We start from the raw sequence: 25,036 nt of genomic DNA, 5'->3' as shown, positions 1-25,036 counted from the left end.
ATTCATACTTTGGAGCACTCCTTTGTACTCATGGATGTTTTCAAAGAAAAAGAATTCCAGGATGTATATTTTATACATTTCTCTGGCATTAAATGTACCTATTGAAACCTATTGAAAAGCTGCAGATAAAGCACAATGCAGGTAAGCAATACAGTGCTGGCTGCTGTGGTCTGTAGGCATATTCTGATATGTGTGAGCTTGTTTCACAACCACTCTTCTGAGCTGTGAACTGTCTGCGTTATGGACACTTCACAGGAATGGACCTTCTTTAACTTGTGGGGGATCAAGTTAAGGACCATTCTGTTTTTATGCCCACAAAACAGTGGATCAGTTTCTAGGCCTTTGTTTGCTTATTCAGCTTTACCCACTGGAAACACTATTGTCGTACAATATAAAAAAACAGGCTATTTGGCCCATCATGTCCACACTGGCCAGAGGACACTACATCCTCACCATGTTTCTACTGTCAAACACCTGAGTATATTTAAGAATGAGCATCTGCTATAATTGAGACTATAGGTCATTCTGCTCTAATCTCATGATCCTTCAATGTACCACTTCTGATACAATTAAATAAAGAGACCAAAACTAAAAGTGTACCTCCACATGTGGTCTCACCAACACCTTGTGAAGATATACACACACACAGTGCTGGAGGACCTGAGCAAGCCAGACAGCATCTATGGAAAAGAGTACAGTCAGAGTTTCGGCCCAAAACGTCAACTGTTCTCTTTTCCATCGATGCTGCCTAGTCTGCTGAGTTCTTCGGGGGGTGTGTGTGTGTGTGTGTGTGTGTGTGTTGGTGTTGCTTGGATTTCCAGCGTCTGCAGATTTTCTCTCGTTTGCCTTGTGTAGATACAGCAAGATTTCCTTGGTGGTGTCTTCCAGAATTTAACTATATCCTTACTGCCTCTACAAAATTATGTTGAATTGTAGTTGGATTCCATGTGTTCCTCAGATATATGTTTAGCTAAAGAATAAACACACAGTAGTTTCCTAGTGCTCATTGGATACTGGATGCAATAAAACAGATTGCAGGCATGCTGGTTGAGTAGTGATGCTACCTGTGGTAATGGGCTCCTTAATCTATCCTCTTTAGGTTACTTTTGGGAGTCTACTGTGCTTCAGATTCCGTTCAGTTAGTGCTTTGGAATGAAGTGTAAGGATGTGCAATGTGCTGAGTGGATCCTATATTTCTGCTGAAATGTAACTGCTTGTTTGCTGTTCGCTCTCGTTCTCTCTGCAACAAGAAGCATGCTGCCGCTACTCGTTGTCCCGTCACTCCAGGAGTAAGAGGGAGGTGGTTGTCTGTGGATGTCCATTTCTGGAATCCAGCAGGTGTCCGCTTGTCGGAATGCCAGTTGTTGCCATGTGCCGGAGGTCAGTGGCCGGTTCCGGCGGGGTGGCTGCTATCACAACACACATAGATGGATAGACAGACAGACACACTCACACACAGAAACGCGGAGGCAGTAGCTTCAGGTCCGAGTGTCCGTTTATGTTAGTAGAATGGAGCGGAGGAATGCAGTCAAACAGATCGCTGGAACCAAACATCTCGAGATCTTCGCGGACGAGCAGGATCTGAGAAACAACATCGAAGCGCTTATGAAGGAAGTACGGCCACTTTGGAAATCGGCGGAGATTAAGATTAAGGCAAGTGAAAGGTTAATTGGATCAAAGCAACCTTCAGAGCCTTCAAATTTAGTCCTTAATTTGCACATGAAGCATGGAGGTTATCACGCTAGACAAGTTATTGGAACTCAATTGCGACTTTTGCAAGCTCCTTCAAAAGTTCTTTGCGTCATTTGTTTCCGAACAATATTCTCGAAAGAGAGTGAAAACAATCAAAACCAATGCATCTGCAGCGAACAAGCAGGTTAGCATAGAAATAGAGGGGACGGGAATACGATCTGGCGATTGGAAACGATGTGTGGGCGTGTTCATATTAAAAGTCTGCCCTGGAGTTTAAAGGGACAGTCCGGGCTGGCAACACTGAATGAAAATTCACACACGACAACACAGAGGAGTGAAAATACAATTTGGGCAAGTTTGCACAGACTGGCATACAAAGAGGGAGTATTAACTCAGTGAGTAAATATATTTAAATAAAAGTCAGGTAACAAAGGCCTGAGATTATTGGAATTGTTCCGACCTTCCCATTGAGGTTTTAGGTCAGAGATTTTTAAGATTAAGTGGCGTTGAGCATAATGGGGAGAGAATTACTGACGCGGCAAAATAGTTCATTTATTACTGTTGACGCAATACCCGTTGAAAATTCGAGTCTCCTACACATTAGAGCCTATTCTGCAGTTATCTTTGTGATACAACCTTATTCAACTGTTTAACCTTATGAATGATTTGGACCTTGGATGTTTTATCATAGATGATGATCATCGCCATGATCATATTGAATGACTGGATGAGTTTGGCATCCTGGAGAACAGCTCCTCCTATTCTCCTGTGTCCCTGCCTTTTAATACATCCTCCTTCCTTCATGACCTCTTCTGTCAGGCAGCCCCCAAGCTGAGTATAACACTTCCATTCCAGCTCTGGGGGGTTCTAAGGTGACTGGGAAAGCCAATATGGGACTTGTAGCAGGGGCTAGGTTTCTGTCTGCTTCTGAAACACTTCATGCTAACTCAAATGCATTTTCTCCATTTTAAGCAGTAATCATGATTCTTTTAAGTCAGTGGGGATATTGCATTTATTTCAAGGAGGCTTTGTGAATATCTCTAAGTAGCTTCCTCTATCGATTGGGTACTCTTTTGACATAAATAAACTGAAAAGAGCATTCAGGTTTAGGTTGGAGACTCAAGAGACTGCAGATGCTAGAGTCAGTCCAGATGAAGTCTCGAACCAAAACGTCCATTGCCCATTTCCCTCGATAGATGCTGCTAAACCCTCTAAGTTCCTCCAGTGGTTTGTGGTTCCAGATGTTGGTTGTTGGTGTCAGAGTAGTCTGATTGTAATCAGGATGTCAGCATCAGGGATGCTGTCATAGGAAAGACACTTATGTTCGTTCACTTACTCTGCCAGTGAATTTGGAGGACCTTACAGAGGCTGTGTTGGTCATATCTCTCCAGTGCTTTGTGTTGCCTACCCTTCTGAATGCTGCCAAGTTTTCTGCTGTAATTGAGGCTTTGAGCTTTTGGATCTCAGGCATTCTGCTGGTCCCCAGCCTTTAACTAGGAGTTGTTTTCTTTCCCTTAAGACTCCTGTTGGAGCTTCCACACCATGTAGTTGTGGTTAATTAGCTCCTCAATCTCCTGGCAAATCTCATCAATTCAATCCAGTTTTGTCTTCAGGTAGAGAAGAAAAGTCTCTCTTTATAATTGTCAATTATGGTTGAACAGGGTAACACAGACACTGTGAACACCCTACAGATGTATTTAATTTGGCATTATCTAAGAAAAACCACTTTTCAAGATCCTTGATGTTATGCTTTGTAACTTCAAAACATTAAACCAACAAGAATGCTTAATTAATGAATATATATATGCGATTATTTAAATATTACAGATATATTAAACACACAACACTTGAGACCTTCACAATAGATTGTCTTTTGCCGACACTCCCTGTTGCAGCCATTATTTTAGTGGATTGAATGGAAGCCACTGGTACCTATTACAGTGCGAGTGATGTGAACATCCTTTCAGGCTGTCACTTAGACAGTGAGCCAGAGCATTGCTTGGGAGTGTAGTCATGATGGCTTGTATTCGTTTCTCTGGCAAGATCATGCTTGTTATTACAAAGCCATTTTCCTTAGCATTTTATCAATAGGTAGCCTACCCTGCTGTCTTCTGTCATGCCTTGCCAGAGGATTGCATCTTCTCTCACTTTGCTAGTGAAGTTGTCCAGAATTCAGTCTGTCTTACTCTGAATGTGACAAGACATTCATCAGCATTCGATTTCCTTGTCCAAACTGCACCATCACTATTTTCTTATTAGTTCCTATAAATCTCTCTCACTGTATTTGTCCATCCTATGCTACATCTTAAAACAATATTTATAATGCATTCGAGATAAGTATAGTTTATCTTAGCATAAGTATAGTTTATCTTAGCAGGAATATGGCAGGATGCAAACTTTTAAGTAAACCTCCTGACCTGTTGCACAAAAATACAGAACATTGGCTGAAATGATTCTTCAATCCTTAGTGAAATACTATCTGCTGAACTGAATTGGCACCCAAGTTCAGTGGGTAAGAGCAACAATACCAGCTATTCCAAGACTGGTTGCAAGTTGTTTAAATCTTGCATTACTTGGCCAATGTTATCTGATGGAGAAGCAGATAAATCTGTTTTCAAAGCTTCAGTCATGCAACTCAGGAAAAAAAAATGAAAGTGGCTCAGGATCAAATAGGACGACATTTTAACTTACCGCTTACTTTGTAATTATGAAGCATGATAGGTCAGAGTCTTTGAAGTGGTCTGTTTTAGGGGCTTCTGAGCAAGCAGTAATAGTCCTATCTTGAATAAATCAAATGCTGCCTCAGACTTTCACATGAGTGAACCAAGCTGCAGCTTATTTATATGTTTATATTGCAGTGCCGAAAGATTGTCATCTCACTTCAGTGACTTTGGAGGCAGCCAAATCATCTTAAAACACAGTTACATATAGACATGAGGCATCAAAGTAGGAATAAAGCATCTGATTGACTGCTCTGTTTCCTTGCATAATAACAGTCACTGCAATTCACAGTAACTGACTTGACTGAATATTTTTTTAAAATCTGAAAATATTAGAGTCATGGAAGCAGGAGCTCTTTATTTCTTGGTAAATCTTAGAAGAATTTAACAAACTCGCGGTTAAGTTTCTCTTTCCTAATTAGTTAGCCCATCTCTTGGTATCTGGTGACCTTTTACAGGAAGTGAGGAGGGAGCAGGATTTCTGTTCTTCTGTCCTTACTCAGTTGCCATCAGAAGTCATAGAGCCAATTTCCTCCGGTGTTGCTGAGTGAGTCAATGCATGGGTTCCTGCTGACAAAGTCTGAAATGCACAGAAATTTTGTAGGACACTAGGCTTTGGCATTTGGAGAGGGGCAGCATCATTTAAACATTCAGTCAAACAAAATTACTGTGAATTGCAATTACTATTGTTATGAAAGGAAACTTTGAATAGGTAACACACATCAAAGTTGCTGGTGAACGCAGCAGGCCAGGCAGCATCTCTAGGAAGAGTTACCGTCGACGTTTCAGACCGAGACCCTTCGTCAGCACTAACTGAAGGAAGAGCTAGTAAGGGATTTGAAAGTAGGAGGGGGAGGGGGAGATCCGAAATGATAGGAGAAGACAGGAGGGGTGGGGATGGAGCCAAGAGCTGGACAGGTGATTGGCAAAAGGGATAGGAGAGGATCATGGGACAGGAGGCCCAGGGAGAAGGAAAAGCGGGGGGTGGGGGGGAACCCAGAGGATGGGCAAGGGGTATAGGTAGGTGGGATTTAAAACAGAGCAAATAGGCAGATAAAGAAATGAGTGCATCAGAAACAAATAGGAGAGCAGTAGAATAACATATTGGCTCTTCTGAAAAAAGTACAGGAAGATGAAATAAAGTGAATGGGAGAAAAAAAAACAGAGGACGTGGGTTAAGGGTGAGGGGGGAAATGTTTAAAGGGGATGTTGGGGGGGCTTCTTCACACAGAGAGTGGTGGGAGTATGGAATGAGCTGCCAGACGAGATGGTAAATGCGGGTTCTTTTTTAACATTTAAGAATAAATTGGACAGATACATGGATGGGAGATGTATGGAGGGATATGGTCCGTGTGCAGGTCAGTGGGACTAGGCAGAAAATAGTTTGGCACAGCCAAGAAGGGCCAAAAGGCCTGTTTCTGTGTTGTAGTTTTTCTATGGTTTCTAATACAACATGTAAAAAGAAATTGCACCGATACAACTACCTCTCAGGTTCAACCAGGTTTACCCTCACCCCTGCACTGAGGATCGATGGTGAATGACCTCAGAGACACTCCTTCCTTTCTTAACATAATGTTTCCCACCACATGACAGTGCTACTACTACATGTGCAACAATGAAATTTAGCCAATGGAGTATATATGCTCCTTTACAGGGAACAATTATATTAAATCACTGCAGCATGCATGTCCAATGAAGCAACATATTCACCATGCATATTCCCTGAGAGAAGTGACTTGAATATTCCTATAATCAGGCTATGCCTGAAAGAGACAGGGATACTGTTCTCAATCTCAACACAAGTACACATATTTCTTGGAAATAGTAAAATATAGGCTGTTGTACTATAGATTTTAATCCAATATTCCACTAAAACACATGATTACACTAAGCAAGGGGGGAAGACATAAAATCTGGCACTTATAGTTTATGTAGATATAAGTAGATAAAAGTTTTAACATTTTGGAAATATATAAGACTTGTGTTCTGACTCTCATAACCTGGAGTAGATCATTACATTAACAGATGAAGAGCAACAATTTGGTTAGCAAGAAATTCAATCCATTTCCCACAAGGTTTAAAAGCTGGGAGAAGAGCAATGATGATTGGTCCTTCAATAGGCTGAACTGTTGATGGAAATTTACCTGCATCTTTAGTCACATTCTCAGCTGCAGTAATCAGCGGGAGTACAATCATTTGGATCAATAGACTGAGAAAAAGACACTTTATAGTCTGGGCTATGTAAGAATCTCATGGGTGGAATTGGAGCAAATTGCTAGGAATGACAACTAAGGAATTGTCCTTGCCCAGCTGAGTAACTTTGCATGATTCTCCCTTAGGTTTACTTGGGGAAAAGAAGGAAACTTTACAGAACATGGTACTCAGGATATGAAGGGCCCAAAAAGTCACTTCCTCAAATATGCATTGGAAAATAAGAATGGGAGAATTCGTGCCAGCAACATCAGGGTGATCATCTAAGTGATGCAGAGTAGGCTGGAGATAATAGCAGAAGATTTACTAGGATATTGCCGGGTCTTCAGGAGTTGAGTTACAGGGAAATATTGAACAGGTTAGGACTTTATTCCTTGGAGCGTAGAAGAGGGGGGATTTGATAAAGGTTTACAAAATCGTGAGGGGTATAGACCGAGTAAACGCAAGTAGGCTCTTTCCACTTAGATTCGGAGAGATAAATACGAAAGGACATGGCTTTAGGGTGAAAGGGGAAAGGTTTAGGAAGAACGTGAGGGAGAACTTCTTCACTCTGACAGTGGTGGGAGTGTGGAACGAGCTGCCATGTGACGTGATAAATGCGGGCTCACTCTTAAGTTTTAAGAATAAATTGGATAGATACATGGATGGGAGAGGTCTGGATGGTTATGGACTGGGTGCAGGTCAATGGGACTAGCAGAGTAAAGTTTCGGCACAGGCTAGAAGGGCCGAATGGTTCTACAGATTGATGGATTAACTGGCTACTGTCAATTGTCCCTGATGTGTAAGCAAGCGCTATAATGTGGAGTTGTGGGATAGTTTGGGGAGGAGTTGAATTAATTTTTTGGAAAATTCAAGAATGGAATTAGCTTTAATTATTGGTTGTTACTGACTCAGTGGGCTTAAGTGTCTATTTTTCAACTTTGTTTTTCTATAATTTAAGAATGAAGGGAATGAAGAACAATGGTCCAGTAAGAAATTTCAAAACCTCCAGTGCCAGGTTGTTAGAAGGTGCACAGCATAGGAAAGGATATAGTTGTGATGTATGTAGACCATTTGATAATCCGAGTTAAGTCCTGCTGCGGTAGTTTGTGAATTTTATTTAATTGCATTTATAGGGAATAAAGAGATTGCATTACTGCTAGCTTCTATGAAGCCTTTGTAATATAATCCCAAGTAGTTTGCTAATGCTCTTTAGGAAAGAAACCTGCACTCCTTGATCTGCTTATAAGTGACTTGAAATTTTTTCTCTGAAATGGCTATGTAAACCATTTGGTTGTGTTGATCTGCCACCAAATGGTAATGTATGAGTAAATGAACCAGATCTGCTAATATCATCCATTGGACTTAGTTATGATGAAACCACTACAACTTCTTTGTAGCAAAACAAGGGTCATGCCAAAATTGTGCAAACTATCCTATTAACCAGTCAAGTAGTAGCTTTAAGTAGAACCAGTCACGGAAACATTACCTAAATGTCAGGCCAGCTAAAGATGGTGGATTTCATTTTGTAAAGGGTATTATTGAGCCAGATGGGATTTTTTGAGAATGTTTCATTATTACCATCTTATACTGTTTTTTTCTTTAATTTCACTTGCATTTTAACTCTCTTAATAGCTGTTGTGAGGGGATTCAAACTCATGAAATCATACCAGTGATATAGGCTTCTGCATCCTATCCTAGACACAACTATTAAGTATTAGAGCAATTTTTGGGTTTAGCACATTTAGCAGATAACTTTGGCCACTAGTCTTCAGATTTGAGTTTAATGCAAGCTCTGAACAATAAGCTCACAGACCAGGCAGACCAGGAAACATGCAGTCAGCTGTTTGTCTACAAATGCATGAGTCCAATCAACATGCCATTGCATGGATGTGGCAGTGATTAACACTTGTTTTGGGTGTGAAGTGGGAAGATAGAAAATACAGATTTGATGGAATTGTTCTGAAACTTCTTTGATCTTTAGCACATAAAACGTGTGTAGTGCTGGGCATAGGCAGACCATTTCACTGAAAGCATCTCTATATGCTGCCTGCTGTATCTGGTTCTGTTGAATAAAGGGGCTGCTTAATATCTATCAGTACTTTTCTCGGGTGACTTCATTCATACCTCAATATTAGTTACAACCTCAGAACATGGTCTTCAACACCAAGGACAAGGACAAGGACAACAAATGCAGAGAAATATTGTCACCGGAAGATACCCCTCTAAGTCACACATCATTGTAGCTATTGAATGTATTATTGGTAAAGTAATCCTAGAACAGTATTGCCTCTGATCCACCCACTGATCAGTATTCTTTGTCCAGTACACTACCATCATTTTATCTATTCTTTCTCATCTAGTGGAAAGCCACTACAAGTATTTCACCCTGCTCTCTTTACTGTGAAAGCTGTTCCTAATTGAAATTAAATTTGAGACACAATATTAAGGGCTCCCAGGCCTCACCATTTAGTCATAAGGATATTATCATACCATCTATCCCACCAAAACTGATGTGCAACTGTTTCTGTGTTTTAGTATTCTCCGAAATATAGTTTAGTGCTATGCCCTGTTCTTTCTATCGAGGCCTGTGTTCTGCTAACTAGCTTGATTGTTTAAAATGTCAACTTTAAATTATATATTCTGGACAGAAAAAAAATCTACAGAATATTGCATATCTATTAAGTGTTGCATTTTTCTCCCAGCTATGACATGGGAATTCTCAATTCAATATTCCTTGGATAGTTCAGTGAGTCAATTATAAACTTTGGGTTTTCACATTTGTATCATTTTTATCACTGTGTTTTTGTTAATCCATTACACTTGGACACCATTTCTGCAGATATTATCAGCATTTGTGGTTATAGGAGTTTATTCTCAGCTTCTGCAAATCCAATCAACAGCTATCATCACCTGAAATTTCATTAATATAGAATAGAAAAGAAATTCAATGGAAAGCTATGTTGACATGGCACCTGATAAGCAACAATGGATTATCTTTATTGAGTTATTTGTTTAACAAAATTAATACCCTGCAGGGAATGAGAAATTATATGTTGTGGCTTGATTTGCTTAGGAATGCAGAGTTTTTAATGACAGGTATTAAGTGCGTCTGATTATTTGTTTAATTTGCCATTTGTTTTATGAGCTTGCTTAATGTTCAAAAAATTACCTGACAAATTGAATGTGAAATATAGCAGACCACTTACACTAGAGAGTTTTGTGTAAAGTGGTTTGGCTTTGTGTCATTGAAAACTGTGTAGTTTAATTTGGGTGTCATATCAGCCACACTGTATTTAAGCACGAGCTTTAAGAACACCTTGAAAGAGCATCCTCATTCTGCCTCAGGCCTGCACCTGCTGTAATACAACACACATCATAGAAATGTGTCACAACAGAATAATGTGTCAATTCTCTAGAATCATACAGTCATGGTGCCATAGAAAAGTACAGCACAGAAACAGGTCCGTCAGACCATCTAATTTGTGCTGAGCCATCTAAACTAACCAGCCCCATCAGCCTGCATTGGGACCATAGCCCTGCATACCCCTATCATCCACGTACCCATCCAAACTTCTGTTAAACACTTGCGCAGGCAACTTGTCCCACACTCTCACGACCTCCGTGAAAAATTTTCCCTTCATGTTCTCTGTAAACTTTTCACCTTTTACCCTTAATCCATAACCTTAGTTGTAGTCCCACTGACTTTAGTGGAAGAAGCCTGCTTGCATTGACCTTTATATACCCCTCATAATTTTGCATACCTCTATCAAATCTCCCCTCAGTCTTCCAAGTTCCAAAGAATGAAGTCCGTATCTAATCAATCTTTCCATATAACTCAGGTCTTCCAGTCCTAGCAACATCCTTGTAAAGTTTCTCTGTACTCTTTCAACCTTATTTACATGTTTCCTGTAGGTAGATGATCAAAACTGCAAACAATACTCCAAATTAGGCCTCACCAGTGTCTTATACAACTTTAACATAACATCCAGTCTCCTGTACTCAATACTTTGATTTATGAAGGCCAATATGCCAGAAGATCTTTTGCAACTCTATCTACCTGTGTTGCCATTTTCAATGAATTTTGGCTGGTCTGTATTCCCAGATCCCTTTGTTCTACAGCACTGCTCAGTGCCCTACCATTCACTGTGTAAGACCTACCCTGGTTGGTCACTCTGAAGTGCAACTCCTTATACTCGTCTGCAATAAATTCCATCTGCCATTTTTCAGTCTACTCTCCAGATGGTTTAGATCCTGCTAGAAGTTCTGATAGTCAGGATATTCCAATGATTCCAAGTTCCCTGCCTCCATCATCTTATTTTTACTATGGATGTCCAGTCCCTCTACACCTCCATCCACTACCAAGAAGGCTTCAAAGCTGTCTGTTTTTTATTCCCTGGACACCAGATCTAACCAGTTCCCCTCTACCACCACTCTCCTCCGCCTAGCGGAGCTTGTCCTCACCCTAAATAATTTCTCCTTTGGCTCCTTCCACTTCCTTCAAACAAAAGGCATAGCCAAGGGCACTTGCATTGGTCCCAGCTATGCCTGCCTTTTTATCAGCTGCGTGAAACAGTCTATGTTCCAAGCCTACACTGGTGACCATCCTGCACTTTTCGTATGTTACATTAATGACTGCGTTGGTGCTGCTTCCTACACCTGCGCTGAACTCATCAATTTCATCCACTTTGCCTCCAATTTCCACCCTGCCCTCAAATTCACCTGGTCCATTTCTGACACCTCCCTTCCCTTTCTCGATCTCACCGTCTCTGTCTCTGGAGATAACTTAATCTACCGATGTCTATTACAAACCCACTGACTCTTACGGCTACATGGACTACCACCTCATAGCACCCTACTACTTGTAAAAATGCCATCTGGTCTCTCAATTCCTCTGTCTCTGCCACATGTGCTCTCAAGATGAAGCTTTTCATTCCAGAATGAAGGAGATGTCTTCCTTTTCCAAAGAAAGGGGCTTCCCTTCCTCCACCATCAATGCTGTCCTTAACTGCATCTCTTCCATTTCACACACATCTGCTCTTACCCCATCTTCCTGCCACCCTACCAGGGATAGGGTTCCTCTTGTCCTCAACTACCACCTCCGCATTCAGCACATAATTCTCCAAAACTTCCGCCACCTCCAACGGGATCCCACCATCAAGCACATCGCTCCATCCGCCCCCCCCACCTTTTTGCAGGAATTGCTCCCTACGCGACTCCCTTGTCTATTCATCCCTCCACACTGATCTCCTCTTGGCACTTACCATTGCAAATGGAACAAGTGCTACACCTGCCCCTACACCTCCTCCCTCACTACCATTCAGGGCCCTAAAATGTCCTTCCAGCTGAGGTGACACTTCACCTATCAGTCTCTTATAGTCACTAACTGTGTTTGCTGCTCCCAGTGTGGCCTCCTGTATATTGGTGAGACCAGACGTAGATTGGGAGACTGCTTCGCTGAGCATCTACGCTCCATCCGCCAGAACAAGTGGGATCTCCCAGTGGCTGCCCACTGGCTTCCAGTTCCATTCCCATTCTGATATGTCCACCCATGGTCTCCTCCACTGTCACGATGAGGCTACACTTAGGTTAGAGGAAGAACACCTTGTATTCCGTTTGTTTAGCCTCCAACCCGATGACATGAACATTGATTTCTCAAACTTCTGGTAATGCCCCTCCCCACACCTTTCACCATTTCCCATCCCCTTTTCCCTCTCTCACCTTATCTCCTTGCCCACCCATCGCCTCCCTCTGGTGCTTCTCCCCGCTTTTTCTTTCTTCCATGGCCTTCTGCCTCTTTCACCAATCAACTTCCCAGCTCTTTACTTCATCCCTCCCCTCCAGGTTTCACCTATCACCTGCTGTTTCTCTCTCCTCTTCCCCCACCTCTTAAATCTACTCCTCATCTTTTTTTCTTCAGTCCTGCCATAGAATTTCAGTCTGAAACGTTAACTGTATTTTCTTCCATAGACGCTGCCTGGCCTGCTGAGTTTCTCCAGCATTTTGTATGTATTATTCTGATAGTCTTCCTCACTGTCCACTACACCTCCAATCTTGGTGTCATCCATAAATTTGCTGATCCAGTTAACCACATTATCATTCAGATCATTGATATAGGTGACAAATAACAACGGACCCACCTCATATTGAATGTTGAGTGACTGAACATTTGTGACCAACATCCCATGTGGGACCTTATCAAATGCTTTGCTGAAGTCCATGTAGACAACATCCACTACCTTTCTTCATCAACTTCCTTGAAAAACGTTGGTTAGACATGACGTACCATGCAAAAAGCCATGCTGGCTATCCCTAATCAGTCCACATCTGTTCAAATACTTATATATCTGGTCCCTTAGATTATCTTCCAATAACTTTCCCACTGCTGATGTCAGGTTCACTGACGTATAATCTCCTGCTTTCTTTTAAGAACCTTTCATAAATAATGGAACAACTTTGACTGTCGTCCAAACCCCTGTTACTTTACCTGTTGTTAAAGATGATTTAAATATCCCTGCTAGGGCTCTGGTAATTTCTGCACTTGCCTTCTGTAAGGTCAGGGGGAACACGTTGTTGGGCCCTGAGGATTGATCTACAGTAACTTGTCTCAAGACAGCAAACACCTCTTCCTCTGTAATCTGTGTAGGGAGTTGATGCCAGTTTGCCTCACTTTTATAGACCCTGTGTCTATCTTCTGAGTAAATACAGATGCAAAAATTTCATTTATGCTGCCCCCCATCTATTTTGTCTCCACAAGTACATTACCATTCTGATCATCTAGAGGACCAATTTTTCCCTTACAATCCTTTTGCTCTTAACATATCCCTTTGGTATTCCTTAGGATTCTCCTTCTGCTGGTCTGCTAAGGCAACCACATGCCTTCTCCAGCCCTCCTGATGTCTTTCTTAAATGTCTTGTTGCATTTCTTACACTCCATAAGCACCTCATTTGTTCCTGTTTGCCTTTATTTGCTATGGACCTCCTCCCTTTTTCTTAACCACGGCCTCAATATCTCTTGAAACTAAGATTCCTTAAATGGGCTATTTTTACCTTTTATTCTTACAGGCACATATAAGCTTTGTACTCTCAAAGTTTCACTTTTGAAGTAGTTAAGGAACTCTTTTTACAATCTAGACATAGAGTTAAAATTTTATCCAGCATAGAAACAATCTCTTCAGGCCTTTCATCCAAGTTACTTTCCTGAGCAATTGGACCATATTCCTCCAAACCATTTCCATACCCAAATGTCTTTTAAACATTGCAATACTACCCATCTCTTCCTCTGGCAGGTTGTTGCACATAACCATCATCCCTTTGTGAAAATGTTGCCCTTCAGGTCTCCTTTAATTTTTAAAGCTTTAATTACTCTGACTTCTCTATTAATTATGTGCCAGGTCAAATTGAGATTCTGTATAATGTGACCATTATGATGTTGGTGTTGGGAATCACAGTGATTGGAATGCCATTGGAGATCTGAGGGAGACGCTTGGACCCTCTTCTTTGAGATGGTCACTGTCTGGATTATTATTATGCTATGGATGCATTTATGTGTTGGGCACGTGGACAAGTGGTTAAGGTGTTCGTCTAGTGATCTGAAGGTCGCTAGTTCGAGCCTCAGCTGTGGCACATGTTTGTGTCCTTGAGCAAGGCATTTAACCACACATTGCTCCAGTGTCTGTGCAAAGAGTGGCGCCCTACACAGACTTCCAATCTGCGCCTTGTAAGGCATGAAAATGCCCAATGCAGGCCTCTCATGGTCTGAGTCGACGTTCCCTCCCCCTGATGCATTTACCAGTTCAAGCCTGAAGGCTGATTAGGTTCTGCTGTATGCAGGCATGGACTATCTTATTGGCTAGTGAATCAAAATGAACATTTTCAAATCATCAGTGAGTACTCCCACTTCAAACTTCATCACGAAAGGAGGGTCAGTGCTGAAGCAGCTGAAAATAGTTGGGCCTAGGAAACTCAACATAGAAAATAGAACAGTACAGCACATTACAGGCCCTTCGGCCCACAATGTTGTGCCGACCCTCAAACCCTGCCTTCCATATAACCACCCATCTTAAATTCCTCCATATACCTGTCTAGTATTCTCTTAAACTTCACTAGTGTATCTGCCTCCACCATTGACTCAGGCAGTGCATTTCACGCACCAACTACTCTCTGAGTAAAAAACCTTCCTCTAATATCTCCCTTGAACTTCCCACCCCTTACCTTAAAGCCATGTCCTCTTGTATTGACCTGTGGTGCCCTGGGGAAGAGGGGCTGGCTATCCACTCTATCTATTCCTCTTAATATCTTGTACTCCACTATCATGTCTCCTCTCATCCTCCTTCTCTCCAAAGAGGAAAGCCCTAGCTCCCTTAATCTCTGATCATAATGCATGCTCTCGAAACCAGGCAGCATCCTGGTAAATCTCCTTTGTAACCTTTCCAATGCTTCCACATACCTTCCTATAGTGAGGCAACCAGAACTGGACACAGTACTCCAAGTGTGGCCTAACCAGAGTTTTACAGAGCTGCATCATTACATCACGACTCTCAAACTCTATCCCTCGACTTATGAAAGCTAACACCCCATAAGCTTTCTTAACTACCCTATCTACCTGTGAGGCAACTTTCAGGGATCTGCGGACATGTACCCCCAGATCCCTCTGCTCCTCCACACTACCAAGTATCCTGCCATTTACTTTGTACTCTGCCTTGGAGTTTGTCTTTCCAAAGTGTACCACCTCACACTTCTCCGGGTTGAACTCCATCTGCCACTTTTCAGCCCACTTCTGCATCCTATCAATGTCTCCCTGCAATCTTTGACAATCCTCTACACTATCTACAACACCACCAACCTTTGTGTCATCTGCAAACTTGCCAACCCACCCTTCTACTCCGACATCCAGGTCGTTAATAAAAATCACGAAAAGTAGAGATCCCAGAACAGATCCTTGTGGGACACCACTAGTCATAACCCTCCAATCCAAATGTACTCCCTCCACCATGACCCTCTGCCTTCTGCAGGCAAGCCAATTTTGAATCCACCTGGCCAAACTTCCCTGGATCCCATGCCTTCTGACTTTCTGAATAAGCCTACCGTGTGGAACCTTGTCAAATGCCTTACTAAAATCCATGTAGATCATATCCACTGCACTACCCTCATCTATAAGCCTGGTCACCTCCTCAAAGAACTTTATCAGGCTTGTTAGACGTGATCTGCCCTTCGCAAAGCCATGCTGACTGTCGCTGATCAGACCATGATTCTCTAAATGCCCATAAATCCTATCCCTAAGAATCTTTTCCAACAGCTTTCCCACCACAGACATAAGGCTCACTGGTCTATAATTACCCGGACTATTCCTACTACCTTTTTTTAACAAGGGGACGACATTCGCCTCCCTCCAATCAGAGGCTCAGCAATCTCTTCCCTCACCTCGTGAAGCAGACTGGGGAATATTCCGTCAGGCCCCAGGGACTTATCCATCCTAATGTATTTTAACAACTCCAACACCTCCTCTCCCTTAATATCAACATGCTCCAGAACATCAACCTCACTCATATTATCCTCACCGTCATCAAGTTCCCTCTCATTGGTGAAAACCGAAGAGAGGTATTCACTGCACTGAGGAATTCTTGTAGTGATGTCATGGGGATGGGATGATTGATGACCAATAGCTATAAGCTGTGTCATTCATCTTAGGTATGGCTTCAACGATTAGAGTGCTTTACTCTTGCTGCTCATTGGCTTCAAAATTAACCAGAACCTCTCAATCCCACACATGGTCAAATGTTCTCTTTAAGTTACTTTCACTTTAACAAATTGGGGATTGGTGATGGGGATATTGTTAAGTAAATGTCATGTGGTAGCTCTGAGCCAATGATTAAAACACACTATTGCTTTTCTTCTAAGATACTGCCTACAGTGGTGTATCAAGTATTAGTCTGAATATATAATTGTGGATTAAAATTGACAATAGAAAACAACATCAAATGTGATCCATGAACAAATAGATTCTATGTGCTTTTCTGTGCAAGTATTTGAAAACAGACAATCGATTGAATAAATTTGGACTCCGTAAAGTTAGTTCTGACCCTGAGTAAAGGTTGTCTTGCGTTATGTTCCTATTCTGCAGAGTAGGGTTAGGATGATTCTCCAGCAACCTGCCAAAAAAAATATTTGTCTTTCACACTGGTCTGTAGTCAAGTTCACAGAAAAGGATTCCTAATCTGCAGGCTAAAATCATTCACTCTCATTTTAAAGGAGTGAACATTTGGCCTAATTTGATTTGCTGACAGCAACCTCACATGAGATTGTTGGAGCAAAGGTGATTGTGCTTGCATCAATAGTTTCCCATATCTCCTTTTTATGGAATTGGCAAAGTATTTATCATGATTATTTACTAGAAATCATTGAACATTCAGTCTTTTGAATAGATCAAACATTTTTTTAACGTAAGAAATCTCTTGCTTGTGTTTTTGGAGGATACCAAAGAAGAAATATGATCTCTGTCCTTCAATTCAGATTATTCTGCATCCAGGTGGTGTCACTGATAGAGATAAATTGATTGAGCTACCAATTTGACCTCATGAAAAAACAGACAAATGCTAAGAAAATGGCAATAAATGCTGCCTACAAATATTGTAGTATGGAATATTGATGTACTGTATATGAAGACCTAATATTTTGAAAGCTATTATTTTGTGAGGTATATTAACAGAGATGACTTTAATTCTACAAAAACATTTCCCAGTTTTCAAAGTATTTACGGATTTGTTGAAGACATTCTGTTTAATTCTCAGAAGGTCCTGTACTCCAAAATGACACGGTTAAACTTTGGCACCAATACTAATAAAATGTTACTAGCCACCTAAGGACACCAGGGATAACCCTCTTGCTGTTTAAAATAATGACGTGCAATCTTATTTGTCAGAAGGACCTGGTTTTAATTATGGAATAATGTTTCAAGCGTCATTGAGAAAATGTATGTTTTCTTCATAAACAACAATCAAGGTCACTGCATAATTTACCAGCACCAATTCCCCATCTCCAACATTATTTGTTGTTGTGATTTCCATTCAGGTTTTGGAAGGACACTTCCACTGTAGAGATTCAGTGTAATTGTCACCCACATTGTTCATAATTATCTTTTTTTGTGTGTGAGGATGTCAACGTAAAACCTAAGCAATAATGAAGAGCAAAGTGATAGACGATGCAATTATACAGATACTGTTGATTAAATTGCTAGTAAGATTTTCTTCATGTTGGTGCTGGAGTTTACCTGTGTCTGTCTTCAGCACAGGACTTGCTGATTTCAGAATGTCTTTCCTCAGTTTTTCACTGTCGATCTGATATGTGATTTACATTACAAAAGAAATTACAACGCAAACCATTGCTGTAAATGATGATGATGGCACTTAACTAATAACCTACATACTGCAAATAAAAACAAATCCCTTGGTAGTCTCTAGTGAATTACATTCAATTAGTTTACGAAAAGTGATCATAAAAGCTACCTGGCTTTTGTGAAAATGCAACTGGTTAATACTATATTTCATCTGGCTTGCACATGACACCAGACCTTCACTGAGTGGTTGACTCTCAATACCATTTAGGCCAATTGAAACTGGTAATTTACTACTTTTCAAGCACTGGCCACAACTAAAACCAGATAACACACGCTACAGCTTTATCTTCAACATGAACTCATTCTGCTTTGTACTCTTAGTACTAGTGAAAATGTTAATCTATTCTTGAAAACATACGCCATCAAAACACCCATCTCTTCAGATTGTTCGCCAACTACCTCGCTTATATGGTAACAGGTGCAGTCCCACACACCATCCCCTTGTTAATAATTATTTAAAATAAATTTTTCTCTATGAGTTCAAGTTCAATAAATGATTTTCAGTAAGCAACCAAATAAATGTGATGATACCCATGCTTGGTAATAGACCAAACTGCAGACCAATCTCTCCCTATAACGAATACCTTGTATGCATATGGACAATATTTAATAGAAGACATGCATTTGTGAAACACCTTTCATGTTCTTGTCGTTTTTTTTTAATATAGCTAATCAAGTATTTTATAGAGCATAGTAACTGTTGGCATGTAAGAAACTGAGTAACAAGTCCGTACAGAGCATGCTCCTGAAACCGTTGTATGGTGATGAGCACATAATCAGTTTTAGTGTGTGGTCCAGGACACCGGAGATAATTCTCTAGGTGTATAAAATAATGGCATGTGTTCTACAGCCATCTGTCAGGAGGAACTGGCTTTGGGTTATAAATGACATCATAAAGCCAACTCATCCAAAAGCACAGGGCTCCATCAGAAATACAGTGGTGCATTAACCTAGATTTTTATTTTCAAGTTTCTATAGTAGCTCTTGAACCCAGATCCATCTAATTTGGAGAAATATGTGTTGCCAACTGAGTCAGCGTGAACAGCAAGGGTAGATACCACAGGTCAAAAATAAATAATTGTTTCATCTGTTGAGATAATTAGGCAATGTGCCCTAAGTACATTGTATTAGGTTGACTTCACTAGGTTTCTTGAAATATATTTTTCAATTTTTTTTTAAGAAAGAGGCAGGTTGAATGAAGAACCTGGGAGGTGAATGTGTTTTTTCATTCTGTTGCTTCACAATACAAGTATTGATATTGGTTATTATTGGCACGTGTAACAAGATGTAGTGAAAAGCTTGGCTTGCATACAGTTTATACAGATCAAATTATTACACAGTGCATTGACTGGAATAAGGTAAAACAAAAACAATGAAGAATAAAGTGCAAGCACTGCCAAAAGAGAGCAGTGTGGGTAAATGATAAAGTGTAAGATCATTAACAAATAGATTGTGAGGCTAAGAGTCTGTCTTAATGTACAAGAGCTCCATTCAAGAGTCGAGTGACAATGGGATAGAATTTGTCATTGAGCTTGGTGGTATGTGTTTTTAGGTATATGTTTTCTACCCAGTAGGAGAGGGGAGAAAAGAGAATGTCTGGAATGAGCGAGTGATTCCCAGTGGCAAGACGCATAACATTTTGATGGAAGATTTTGATATAATTGATCATAGTGAAGTATAAGGCTCCCTCTTTGTGAAAGCCTTCATAGGTTTCAATCAATGTTGTACAAGAAGAAACATCCCCAAAGCTTTGAGGATGATACCTCTTTTATTTGTGTAAGAGTTCGGGCAACTGGCTCCATTGAGTTGAATACTTGTTTGAAATGTGTCAATGGAGAACTTAAACGTGTGAAAGCATTTGGGTCCTGAGTCAAAATAATGTGGTACCATCTAGTGCCGTTTTGCTGTAATACTTAGATGCTACCACTAGGTGCCAGAAGTTTACTGTAGTCAATAAATATTTATTGTGGTTTGTAAATAGCAGATATTAGTACAGGACAAAATTATAGCATTCTTCATTTTGGTTTAGAATGAGAATCCTTGGAGTTATGTTTTAGAGTTAGGACAGTTGGTTATAACATTTGACCTGATGCTAGGAGTGGCCACTAATTTAGAAACAGAGATATTAGCTCAGAAGGGAACATTCTTGGCATCACTGAAACAGATGATCAAGTTATTACTGTTTGTGAGACCTTGCTGTGTGCAAAATGACCTACATTATAGTACAATTTAAAAAGTACTTCATTGACTTCAAAGTACTTTGTGACATCGGAAAATGTACAGTATGCCTTTAGCCAGTATTAGTGGGGCATTAACACAATATTAACAATGTAACTAATTGGTTATAATGATTAAGAAATTTCCACGAGTTAACTCTTTCCACATACCGACAAATAAAGAAGTAGCTTAAAGCAGTGAACAACGCAAAAAACATCACTGGTCCCAATGCTGATTAATTTATGCACTGAGCTTGACTAATCCACAGCTCCAGGAGGTTTAGAGTCATCAGATCACAGGCATATCAGTGAACATTCTAACTAGCTAATACACTAAATCTTTCCACAAGGAAATCATTTTGAATCAATAGCTGTCATACAACTGAAGTATGAGCACCAGGGGAAAACAATGCCAATTCAAACTGCCAACATTCATACAGAACAGAATAGGGGAAATGACACAGTGGGACCTGAGCACTGCTGAATGTTATTTGTCATTGGTTATGTGTATTAGAAGCCCACTAAAAGGCAGAAGGAAATAAATACACAGTATGAAAGTGTAATCCTCCCAAGGTCCGCAAGTCAGGCAGCATCTATTGAGGGGAATAAACAGCTGATATTTCAGACTGCGATCCTTCATCAGGACAGAAGAGGAATGGGATAGAAGCTAGAATAAAAAGGTGGGGGAGGGGAAGGTGTACAAGCTGGCAGGTAGCAAGTGAGACCAGGTGAGGGGTAAGGTTGGTGGCTGGGGAAAGGTGTATGAAGTAAAATGTTGGGAGGGGACAGGTGGGGAAGGAAAAAGGCTGAAGAAGAAAGAATAATAGGTAAGTGCAGTGTGGAGCATGGATGAAAGGGAATGAGGAGGGGAACCAAATGGAGGTGATGGGCAGGTGAAGAAAAAAAGGAGTGATGAGAGGGTAACCAGAATGGGAAATGGAAAAAGAGGGATGGAAGGTGTTTGTTCCTTCATAGATGTTGCCTGACTTGCTGAGATCCTCCAGTATTTTGTGTATGTATTGCTCAAGATCTCCAGTGTCTGCAGAATCTCTACAGTATATGAAAGTGTAATCTGTCTACTTTTATGCCCACTCAAGATGTGTTGCTATTATGACTCTATTTATAAGCGGTTTGGAATTACCTTCTGGTACAACACTCTTCCCTAACACATTCCCAATATCACAGATTTTTTTTGTTTGCATTTTCAGCCTCTTACCCTCCCATGACTTGTTCAGCTTGTGTATATCAAGCTACACAGAATCACATCTATACAGTAATCAGTTAAAAGAAATGCTGCAAAAGGACAATCCAGATGCAAAAAGCTGCACATGTTTGAAATCCGAAGTTTTTTTTAAAGGTTGTGTTTCTTTCCTGTATTTAGCTGCTGATCAATCAAAGAGGTCCTCAGCCAACTAGCTGCTGGCAACAGTCCATAACCAGAAGACCATAAAATAAAGGAGCAGAATTAGGCCATGTGGCCCATTGAGACTGTTCCACCATTTTATCATGGCTGATCCATTTCTCTCTCAGTCCAACTTTTCTTCCTTCTCCCTGTAACCCTTCATGGCCTGACTACTCAAGAATCGATCAACCCAAATAAAATATACCCAATGACTTGGCCTCCATAGCTGTCCATGGCAATAACCTCCACAGATTCACCATTTTCTGGCTAAAGAAATTCCTCCTCATCTCTGTTCTAAATAGATGTCCCTCTATTCTGAGGCTGGGCTCTCTGGTCCTAAGCTCCCCCACCATTGGAAACATTCTCTCTGTATCCACTCTACTGAGGCCTTTTAACATGCGATAGTTTTCAATGAGCTTCCCCCACCCCCATTCTTCTGAATTCCACTGAGAACAGGCCTTGAGCCACTGGAATTCAGAATTTTCACTTGAACTGATTTGTTTGGTTTCCCTTTATACAGTCATGAGAGGCTGTCATATTTAGGTATTTTATGGTATCATTTTAAGGTATTTTGATAATAGTTATCACATCCAAAGAAGGATATATATTAATTCTCTACTTTCACCCTGGGGCCACCAGAAAGAAGCCATGTACACAATGTGGCGAGAAGAGCAGTTTAGAACTGGGGGTGTCATGAGGAACAGGTGGCACTTAGTGCTCTGGGACCACAGGCATAGTTGGCTTCCCATATGTGCAGGCATCCACTGGTTGCACTCTTCTATCTGTAAGCACCTCCATTTATCACCTGTACCTTTTCAGGATTTCCCTGTCAAAATGCTCATAGTTCCTAAGAAGATTTTCCTGATTTCAGTACCCAAAGGGAAGGAACGATGGGGGAAAAGGCTACATTCTACTTTTCCTGGATCCTCACGAAAGTGTGCTTTGCAAGCACAGCAGCTGAGAAAGCTCCATCGGAATCTTGAATAGTAATGCAAAATATCACTGTTCCCCTCCAGATGGAAATTTTGATATCTGTATCAGTCTTGGGTAACCCTGCCGTGCACACCAACCATGTATAGAAACATCACCACGTGCACAATCCAAATTCAGTTGCCACTGCTGGGAAAGAGCAGAAGAGCAGGACTCGATGTTCACCAAGGATTTCACCTGCTGCTATCGGGGCTATTGTCTGATCCTGGTGACCTTCCATGGCCGTACTGCTGGAGTACTTCATGTGGTTGTTTTTATGTTCAGAAATGTGAAATATGGGGAGAAAACTAAACTATTTTACACTTTGGCCCTCAAGCTGCCTTCCAAATACCTGTTTCATATACGTGAAGAAACACCAGTAATGCATTTCTACAGCAGTAGAGCACAATTCCTTCTTAAGTATTTAATTTGATATTTTTTAAGCCATCCAGCAGCCTGACTGCATTAGCATTCTCACTTTCTTTCCATTCTGCAGCAGGTTTAGACCATAAGACATAGCAGGAGATTAAGGCCCTTTGGCCTAGTGAGTATACTCCACCATTTCAGCATGACTGATTCTTTTCCCTCTCAACCCCATTCTTCTGCCTTCTCCTCATACCCCAACTAATCAGGAACCTATCAACCTCTGCCTTAAATACACCCAATGACCTGGCCTCTAGAGCAAGCTGTGGCAACAAATTCCACGGATTCACCACCCTCTGGCTAATGAAATTTTGTAGAATTCCAAATGTATGCTGTATAACACTGGAACTAACACCTCATCCAGTTGCTGGTTGCACTATGACCTAGTACTGGTCATACATTAGAGGAAAATTATCTGACTGTGAATCATGGTTTATCAGCACAGGTGAAATACGTTAGGAAAATGCATCGTTCCCCATTAGAATTGGTCATCTTGGACTATCAGAGCCATTTCAAAGTTGTATTCAACTGGTCACAGTAGAATATACACAAAGAGGCAGGATTATCAATATGAATAGGACAGTCCTTTGATAGCCTCTTTCTTCATCTTAGTCATTTCTTCCAGCCATACAGTCTGCTGAGGTACCTGTGTTCTTCCAACTCCAGGCTCTTGAGCACCCTCAATTTAAATTCTCCGCATTTATTGACTTTATTCAGTTGTCAAGGCCTGGATCCAATTCCTCTGCTGGCTGTTAGGAGTTTGTATATTCTCCGCATGACCACATGGGTTTCCTGTTTCCTCCGGGAGTTCCGGTTTCCTCCCACATTGTAAAGGTGGACCGGTTGGTAGGTTAATTAGTCATATGGGTGTAATTGGGTGGTGTGAGTTCATGGGGTCGAAAGGGCCTTTTACCATGCTGTATCTCTAAATAAATAAAAAATCTCTGCTTTTCTACTCATCTTTCCTCTTTTAAAACTCTGTTGAAAACATATCACTTTAATCCATTTGCCTTAATTTCTTCTTCTCTGACTTGGTGTCAAATTTTGTTTATTAACTCTCCTGTGAAACATCTTGAAATGTTTTAACAAGCTAAAGGCACTGTATTAATCTATGCAGTCTCATCGTTCCATCAGCTTGGACTACTGCACTAAAAACCTGACAAATACAAGCTGTAGAGTCAGGTGTACTAGCAGCAAGGATGTTGTTACTAGTATAGCAAGGAGCAACTCATCTGGATGAGTGATCACAGTGATAGCTTTGTTCATTTTCTTATTTCCAAATGCAAATAGAAATTCAAATTCATGCTTAAATGAAACATTGATCTGAGAAATTTTGGAGGAAAAATATCTGTCATAATAAACAGCTAACATTAAATATGTGTGAGCTTTATGTGTAAGGCTTCATGAGTTCCATCTTCCATGGCAGAGTATAAAAAAAGCTAATCATCGTTCAAAAGTAAATTAACAGTTCTAATTAAAGTACCACACTGGGGACAGGGCACAGATTGCCTGGTGATGTAGCTTAGCTCATTGATCCTTTACTTCATTGAGTTAGATTTGAATTTAGCATCACAATGATACAACAAATATCTACCTTAATTGCAATGAGCTTCCCGTGTGAAATGGGTTTGGAAAGTTGCAGCTCAGTTCCTAGTACATCGCGGCCAATTAAGTATTATTTGTTTCTAAAGCAAGACTTTGAACAAAAATAGAAAATGAAACCTCCCATGAGCTTGAGAATTTAAGCTCAAGCACATTGCTGAGCAGAACAGAAGGGGATAAAATATGTGTCTTTTCCATTATAAATTTTTGTAGTTGGATGAGCTCACAAAGCACCTTTGAAATGTTTATAGGGGAGAATAGGTTCCAAGTGCAAGGTAAATTTATTATTAAAGTACATATATGTCACCATAAATAACCCTGAGATTCATTTTCTTGCAGGCATACTAAATTAGTCCATAGAATAGTAACAAGAAAGGAATCTATGAAAGACTGCCCAAACTTGGGCATTCAACTAGTGTGCAAAAGA

At 40.7% G+C, this 25,036-nt stretch overlaps 1 protein-coding gene across 1 annotated transcript in view; it reads left to right on the top strand.

Annotated features, from left to right (window-relative positions):
* Positions 1-25,036, top strand: part of LOC140205533 (ethanolamine kinase 1-like) — a 524,152-nt gene that overhangs the window by 67,042 nt on the left and 432,074 nt on the right. The window lies entirely within an intron of this gene.

This window comes from Mobula birostris, chromosome 11, assembly GCF_030028105.1.
Source record: "Mobula birostris isolate sMobBir1 chromosome 11, sMobBir1.hap1, whole genome shotgun sequence".
NCBI lineage: Eukaryota > Metazoa > Chordata > Chondrichthyes > Myliobatiformes > Myliobatidae > Mobula > Mobula birostris.
This window is presented reverse-complemented; position numbering and strand designations above follow the sequence as displayed.